This window comes from Symphalangus syndactylus, chromosome 3 (assembly GCF_028878055.3).
Source record: "Symphalangus syndactylus isolate Jambi chromosome 3, NHGRI_mSymSyn1-v2.1_pri, whole genome shotgun sequence".
NCBI classification, from domain to species: Eukaryota; Metazoa; Chordata; class Mammalia; order Primates; family Hylobatidae; genus Symphalangus; species Symphalangus syndactylus.
Genome location: NC_072425.2, coordinates 97,402,501 through 97,411,089, shown reverse-complemented (window position 1 = coordinate 97,411,089; position 8,589 = coordinate 97,402,501). Strand labels below are relative to the sequence as shown.

The window sequence follows — 8,589 nt, the reverse complement described above, 5'->3', positions numbered from 1 at the left end:
CTCCATCTCAAAAAAAAAAAAAAAAACACAAAAACAAAAAAAACTTCCATGGTGTACTCCAAACAAACTTGTTTTAATATGGAAAAAAACTTTGCATATCATACATTTGTTCTCAGCTTCTAAGTATTCTTTTCCAAAATAAAAATTCCTCAGAAATGGTTTTATTAAAACATTAGGTATTGTTTTTTTCCCATGATTTAATTTTGAAACTGTATTAGCTACAATGTTATATTAAGTATTTTTTTAAAAACTGATTACCTCAGAAATATCAATGCACTCCATTTGATGCTTTTTGCTTTCTTTGTTTTTTTAATTGTTTGATTGATACATAATAGATGTACATATTTGGAGTACATATGATATTTTGACATGTCACATAATGTATAATAATCAAATTGGGGAAACTAGGGTATCCATTACCTTAAATATTTTTCTGTCTTTATGCTGGGAATATACTAGTATTATTCTCTACTAGCTATTTCGAGTAGGTTATTGTTAACTATAATCACTCTATTAAATTTATCAAACACTAGGTACATTCTTCCATCTGCCTGCGTGGTGTTTGTTTGTTTGTTTGTTTGCTTTTGAGACAGAATCTCCCTCTGTCACCCAGGCTGGAGTGAAGTGGCACAATCTCAGCTCACTGCAGCCTCTGCCTCCCAGGTTGAAGCAATTATCCTGCCTCAGTCTCCCGAGTAACTGGGATTACACTATCTGCCTGCATTTTTGTATCCATTAATCAACCCCTCTTTATTCACTCCCCTGCTCTACATTTCTCAGCCTCTGGTAACCACTAAAATATCCTCTATCTTCATGAGATCCACTTTCTTAGCTCTCACGTATTAGTGAGAACATATTATAGTTGTCTTTATGTTATTTCATTTAACATAATGACCTCCATTTCCATCCATGTTGCTGCAAGTGACAAGATTTTATTCTTTTTCTGGCTGAATAGTACTCCTATCATGTATATATACCATATTTTCTTTATCTATTCATCCAGTGATGGGTACTTTAGGTTGATTCCAAATATTGGCTATTGTGAATTTTTGGCTACAATAAACATGAGAGTAAAAATATCTCTTCAATATATAAATTTCCTTTCTTTGGTATGTATATCCAGTAGTGGGCTTGCTGAATCATATGGAAGTTCTGTTTTTAGCTTTTTGAGGAATTTGTATCCTGTTTTCCATAGTGGTTGTACTAATTTACATTTCCACCAAAAGTATATGAGTTCTCCTTTTCTCTCCATTCTTGCCAGTAATTCTTATTTTTTGTCTCTTTGATAATAGCCATTCTTACTGGGGTGAGATGATATCTAATTTTTTTAAATTTACATTTCTCTGATGATTAGTGTTGTTGAGCATTTTTTCACATTCCTGTGGGCCATCTGTATGTCTTCTTTTGAGAAATGTTTACTTAGGCTTTTTCTGGTTTTTTTTTTTTTTGCTCATTTTTTAATCAGACTTTGGTATTTTTTTGCCGTTGAGTTCCTTGTATTTTCTGGTTATTAATCTTTAGTCAGATGGATAATTTGCAAATATTTTCTCTCATTCTGTAGGCTTTCCCTTCACTTTGTTGTTTCCTTTGCTATGCAGAAGATTTTCAGCTTGATGCAATCAAGCATTTTTTCTATTTTTCTATTTTTCCTTAGATCGCCTGGGCTTTTGAGGTCTTATTTGTATTTTTCTCTTTCCTTAGCTTGCCTGGACTTTTGAGGTCTTACTTAAAAAATATTTACCCAGAGCATTGTCCTTGAGTATTTTATCAATGTTTTCTGCTAGCAGTTTTATAGTTTCAAGTCTTAGATTTAAGTATTTAATCCATTTTGATTTCATTTTTGTATATGGTAGGAGATAAGGGTCTGGTTTCATTCTTCTGCATATGGCTATCCAGTTTTGCCAACACCATTTATTGAAGAGATTGTCTTCTCCCCAAGGTATGCTCTTGGCACCTTTGTCAAAAATGAGTGGAGTGTAATGTAAATGTATGGATATTTTTCTGGGTTCTCTATTCTGTTTCATTGGTCTATGTATCTGTTTTAATGCCAGTATCATGCTGTTTTGGTTACTATAGCTTTGTAGTATCTTTTGAAGTCAGGTAGTGTGATGCCTCCCACTTTCTTCTTTATGTTCAAGATTGCTTTGGCTATCTGGGGTCTTTTGTGGTTCCATTTGATATTACATGAAATAAAGTTAAGTAAAATATCTTAAAGATTTCTGTTTGGGTAAAATTTGAATGACATATCTTGAAGTTAATCTCTAAAATATTCTAAAACTCTTATAAATATTGCACCTGAATATCTTACCAAAATTGCTGATATTTCTATTTTTCTACATGAATGATTTGCCTATTAGCGACCCTTTCAGACTTCTCATACTGCTTATAACACTAAACGGAAAACCAAAGGCTTTAGTGTGTTTAATTAAATTCCTGGATTTCCTAATATTTAGTGCATATATGTGAATTCTCATTAGATGAAAAAAAATTACTGGACTGGCAAACCTGAATTCAATATTGGGATCCAGTACTTTAAAAACTAGATAACTTTAGGCAAGTTATTTAACAACTCATAAAATTTATTTCTTGATTAGTAAAGTAAGGCTCATAACCAATTAATACCAAAATAGAGAAGTGTTCAAGATTATCTAATTGATGGCCATACTGACCTCTGTAACATAATATTTTGAATCTAATATTGTGAATCTGTTGACCCTGCGTGATGCACAGGAAGGCATTTGGCATTAAAATTCTACCCAATGAAAGACTTTAAGACAATACTGATTCTCTGAACCCAATATATCCTCACATTTGGAGAATGTGAAATCTCAACATGAAAAGTCACCTTCCAGGACCCCATTGCTAGGAGGGCTACTGCACTGTACTGAAGAGACTGAACAATGTGAGGAAGTTCAGTGCAGTCGTTACAATCACGAGTCCTGAAATCAAACTTTTGTTTTGACAGCTAGCTCTGTCACTTTTCACCCAGGTAACTCTGGACAAGATACTTGATTTACATTTGACTTCTTTATTTATGTGTAAAATAGTTAATAACAGTACTTGTCTAATAAATGTATGTTGTGGATTAAGCCCAACAATACGCATGAAGTTGTAGCATGTACAGCATGAGGAACTTGTCCAATAAATGGCTGAAGCTTTTGTTATTGTTATTATCTATCATGTACCTATCAGCGAAAACCCATTAACTCAGTATATATTTTCATTGTAGCCCGAAGAAAATGAAATTATAAGAAATGTTCAGGAAACTTAGAGATGGCATATGGCCTTTACAAATTCTCTCTCTTTCTCACTCTCTCTTCTCTCTCTCACTCTCGCTGTCATTCTCTGATTTTTTGTTTTTTGTTTTCTCTCTCTCTGTCTCTGTTTCCCTCTCTCCTGTTTTCTCCTACTCACCTCTTATAATTTAGCCAATACATCACCTTTAGCAAACTATCCTGAACACAAAGCCTGGGTAAGAACCCCCCTCCTATCATATGCTCTTATGATTCCCTACCTTTTTACATTGATACCCAAGAGTAAATGTGACATTAAGCATGATATGAAAGCTATTAATATCTGAAAAATGAAAATATACTGATACCTATCATTGGTGTGGTGTAAAAATTAAATAAAATTATAAATATACACAACATATATTTATGTATAACACTTAGCATAATGTCTGTCAAATACTGAATGGTTGACAGAGATACTTTCTGTATATTTCTGTATTACTTACAAGCACAGTGACTGAAATATCCTGTCCAGTTGTTTGTGACAGAGCAAATATACCAACTAGAATATGAGATCTAAATGGTCATAATCACCATGCTAGTCATCACTTAGCCCTAGCAAGTCTAAATACTTAGTTCCAAACTGAGCCAGAATCATTGATCTATGGGTACTGCCCAACTTTTTCTCTATGTTTGGCAAACTTTTTCTCCAAAGGACCAGATAGTAAATATTTTAAGCTCTGTAGACACTATAGTCTCTGTTGGGACTATTTTACTCTGTCATTGTACAGGAAACACAGTCATAGCCAATACATAAATGACTAGGTATGGCTGTTACAATAAAACTATTCTCAAAAACAGACAGCAGTCAGTTTGACCTGTGAGACATAGTTTGCAGATCCCGCATGGATCCCTAAAAGATTACTTGTATTGTTATCTACTTGCCTTCCATAGCAAATTTTCTTCCTCAATTTCCAAATATATGATTTTTTTTAATTGAAACTCATTTCAAACCTACCTTAATATTGCATTTTCTAATCTGCCTAATAAAAATACAAAAAAAATCTGTATCTGAATCCAAGTTAACTATTTTAGAGCTGGAAAAGTCATCTAGATTAATTTTAAGATTAGGAATAATCTATGTAAAGAAAAGTGTATGTATCAAAGGCTTTGCCAGCTCTGCAGAAACAAGTTTGAAAAATGGCTGGAGGGTAGGATGGATATCTAGATGCCCACAGAGGTAAGTTAGCGGACAAATGTGTATCAATGGTTTGGTGCAAGGCAGCTGGGAGAGGTGGAGACTGTGGCATGAAGAATGCGTTGGCCATGTAAAGGGAACAGCTGCTACCACCCGCTGATTGTTGTACTGACAGAATTTGGGTCTATTTTGCCAGATAATCTTTTTTTAATAAAAGCCAAAACATTTTTTTCTTTTTGAATTTTAATGTTTTACATTTGTGAAAAACTCCAATTGTGAAATGTGGCAATTAGTTTAAAACAAAGAAAAAAGAAATGTTCAGACCTAAGAAGCAACTCTAGGGAGCAGCTGCCAATTAGCAACCTCTGCTCAAGATCAAAGTCCTCATTTTATCGGTAAGAGATGAAAGAACACAAATTGTCATTTATTTCTGCTGTTGTTATGTTGTTTTCTATTTCAATAGGTTTTTGAGGAACAGGTGGTTTTGGTTACATGAATAAGTTATTTAGCGGTGATTTCTGAGAATTTGGTGCACCCATCACCTGAGGAGTGTACACTGTACCCAATGTGTAGTCTTTTTTCTCTCATTCCCCTCCCACCCTTTCCCTCAAGTCCCCCAAATCCATTGTATCATTCTTGTACCACTGTGTCCTCATAGCTTAGCTCCCACTTCTGAGTGAGAACATACAATGTTTGGTTTTCCATTCCTGAGTTATTTCACTTAGAATAATGGTCTCTAAAGAAATTGTCATTTCTTGAGTAAGGCTGCCATTTGATCTCTGACCCCATTGTTGGAATGCACTTTCACTAGCACATCGTCTTCGATTTTGGAAGAAAACTGTGCTAATTATGTAACAGTTATGGGTGCTGACTTTGTGTTGGGCAGACCTCGTCTGGAAATGTCAGCTCTGGACCCTGTTATGTCTCAGCTTCCTCACTGGTAACATAAGAGAAATGAATGCAAACCTCACAGGGCAGTGGTCAGGATTAAATGGAATAGTGAACGAAAAGCACTTAGCCCAGTTCCTGGCATAAGGTAATCACCTGATAAACAGAGCTATTATTAAATTTTAGTTTGGAATTAAAATGTTGATATGAGGTAGGGAGAAAAATGCAGGTCTAATTAGCTTCAATGGGTAAGTGTGACCATGCACATGTATGTATTGTGTCTTTCTGAGTCTATAAAATAAATGTCTCCAAAAATTTTTACATAAATCAGAACTGTTTCTAAAATTTTTTAGCTTGCAATTAAGAAAAAATAACAATATGGGTTTCTGTAGAAGTGTCCAAGGACGAGATTGTAGCTCTCCATGTGAAATCAAATCATATAGGAGTGCCTATCTGCCAGGTGAGCATGAAACATTTTGTATCTCAGTTTCACCTTTAATATTCTGACACAACCTGGATGAGGAAGAAACTATAACTCAAAATAAGCAAAGAGACAAACATAATTTACTATAAAATGAAACCAAACAAAATTGTCATGTTGAGGAAACGTGCAGATTCTTGTAAATTGTCATGTTGAGCAACAGCTTTAATGATAGACTTCAAATAAAATGAAACCTTTGAAAACACCTCTTTCTTCTCCTTTAACTACCAAAGAAAATTCCTAGTCTTGTACTAGGGAACTGAGTTTCCTGCTCATTATATTTTCAGAACCACAAATTGTTTCTATTGAATAATAGTTTCAACTCCAGGCTGTCATGAAAAAGTATATGTCGCTAACACACTATAATAAAAGGATTTTGTAGATGATAGAGGATATTATCTGAATTAAATGAAGAAAGGTTTCAAAAGAATATAAATTATTATGTTCAGATTTCATTTCTTAAAATCAAATGTACAGCACGCTATATAGAGGCAGGATATGAACAAGAAGATTCCTGGGACTACTAGCAGAAAAAAAATCTTTTTAATAGTTCTCTTTAAACCACAATTCCGAACAGTGATCAGCTCTTATAAATCAGTATGACCTATTGCTAATGATAATCTCTAAAAGCAATAGAGTAGGTGCCAAATTGGACACACAGTTAAATTTTTACCTCTCTTAATTGCATTAACATTTCAAATAAATTGAAATATTGATATTTGTATATTTTGTTTAAATACTTATGCAGGCCATGATTTGTTCAGTACTCAACTGAGACAGAGATGACAATGCATGAGTCACTTAAAAATAGTGAGAAGGCTGTGTTAGTCAAAGTTCTTGCAGGAAACAAACACTGTGATATTATAAGTAGAAAGGGACTTAATAGAAGGATTGAATGATCATGAAGTTATTGCAAGGGCCGAGAAACATAATGTAGACTGGGTCCCAGGCATTTCAGAGTACAAAGATCTGACCTGATGTGAGAGCTACTACCTCTGCCCTTGTCAGGAATGTGATGAAATTCTCAATGCCCCTGCAGACAGACACTCATACAGCTCTCAGTGGCTACAACATTGGTGAATGGAAAATGGAACAGAATCTGGCCACCACCCTTACTAAAATGCCCCTAGACATAATGAAACTGAAGACGGGGCACTGGAATGGAGCACTGCTACAGAAAACCTACTTTTCCGTAGTCTTTTCTGTGTGGAGACATAAAAGAAGCAACAAGATGAACATGGCTTCACAAGTGCCTCTCAAATTCCACATGAGTAAGTCAAATGGTGGGAATCCAGTTTGCACCTGGAATACTACCTAGAGCAGGTAGTAGACGCAAAGCATTTCATTGTTTTAGCTGCTGTGGTACAAGAAAGGAGAATAACAGGAAGTTGGAATGAAAGCTGTATGCCATCTGACAATATCCAAGACAAAGTTAAGGAGCCAGCTAATCCCCTGAACAAAATATTAGCCATACCCAATAATCCTTCTGTTGCCCCCACCTTATTTCATTTGTCTCTTTGTTCCTTCTGCTAATTAAGCCTTTTTCCCCGCAGCAATGTTCTTTGTGTCCTCAGTAACCCCATTTTATAATTGAGCTCATTTACCCTCAAACTCTTCATTGAATCCTTACTCTACACTCTTGTCTTGTCTCTGTATGGCCACACTGTTATGAGGAAAGCGCTCCGTGTTGCAGTTCTAAGGAAAGCATTCATTAGACCAAGTTTGAAAAGTTACAGTGTCAGCATTCTCTTGAATTTTCAATGTCTCTCTTATTAAATTTTTTCTTTAAAATATCCTGATTCCCAACTCTGATGATCATGAGATCTAAACACACTCTTTACCTCCTCTCATTACTGACTTTCTGTCTACTTACATTTGTTGAGGACTTCAGCATCTGGACCACAGGTTTCTATCCTTGAATCTGAAATATCTCTGAGTTATTTACATAGATTGTGAATGACATTCTTATATTGCTGAATTCATCATCTTTTCATTCTCCAACTTTAGTGACTCACCACCACTCTATTTCAACACATTCCAATATCAAATTTCTTCTTGATGAGTTGACATTTTAATCAATGCATAATATCTTTCTTTGTAGCTTGTAACATATTTTTGTTTTATAACCATTTTGTCTGATAGTGATACGGCTCCGTTGTCTGGGGGAAACACCCAGGGTCCTTGGTTTCACAGCAAGAAAATTAGCAATATGGACACACGTGGAGTGGATTAAGGAGCAGAAAGTTTAATAGGCAAGAGAGAAGAGAACAGCTCTCCTGTACAGAGGGAGGAGGGCTCCGAATGGAATAACCCTGCCTGCCAGCAGAAAGCTGGCGGTTATATTGGGAGGCTCGAGAAGGTGGTGTCTGACTTGCATAGGGCCCAGGGGATTGATTTGATCAGGTGTGTCATTCACTTAGCCAGCAAAAAAACTGGCCCTCCCACTCTAATCTTTTAATATGTAAATGTGGCTACCTGGCTGGTCGCTATGATACCCACACACGTGGCCTCTACTTGGCTGAACACCATGGTGTCCGCACTCTTGACAACAAAGAAAAAGTAGCGGAACCCCCATATTGGGTGGACCTGGCTCTTAGCCACCTGCATTTACATATGCAAGCAAGTCTGTTTTTCTAGGTTGCTTTCTGTTAGGAAAGAAATGTTTTGGGGGCTGACATTTTTATTAAGAGAAAAAGCCTTACCGAGGACTCTTTTTACCCTTTCTAGCAGCCTAAAATAATTTCTTAATATTCCTGTAATAATAGTATACCCACTCCAGATCTCATTTG

General features: G+C 35.6%; 1 long non-coding RNA gene across 1 annotated transcript in view; it reads right to left on the bottom strand.

Moving 5' to 3' along the window:
* Positions 1–7,429: 7,429 nt before the first annotated feature.
* LOC129479450 (uncharacterized) overlaps positions 7,430–8,589 on the bottom strand; it is a 13,489-nt gene continuing 12,329 nt past the window's right edge. The window contains exon 3 of the long non-coding RNA XR_008656682.1: positions 7,430–7,495. This is a non-coding gene — a long non-coding RNA (uncharacterized lncRNA). The remainder of the gene's footprint in view (positions 7,496–8,589) is intronic.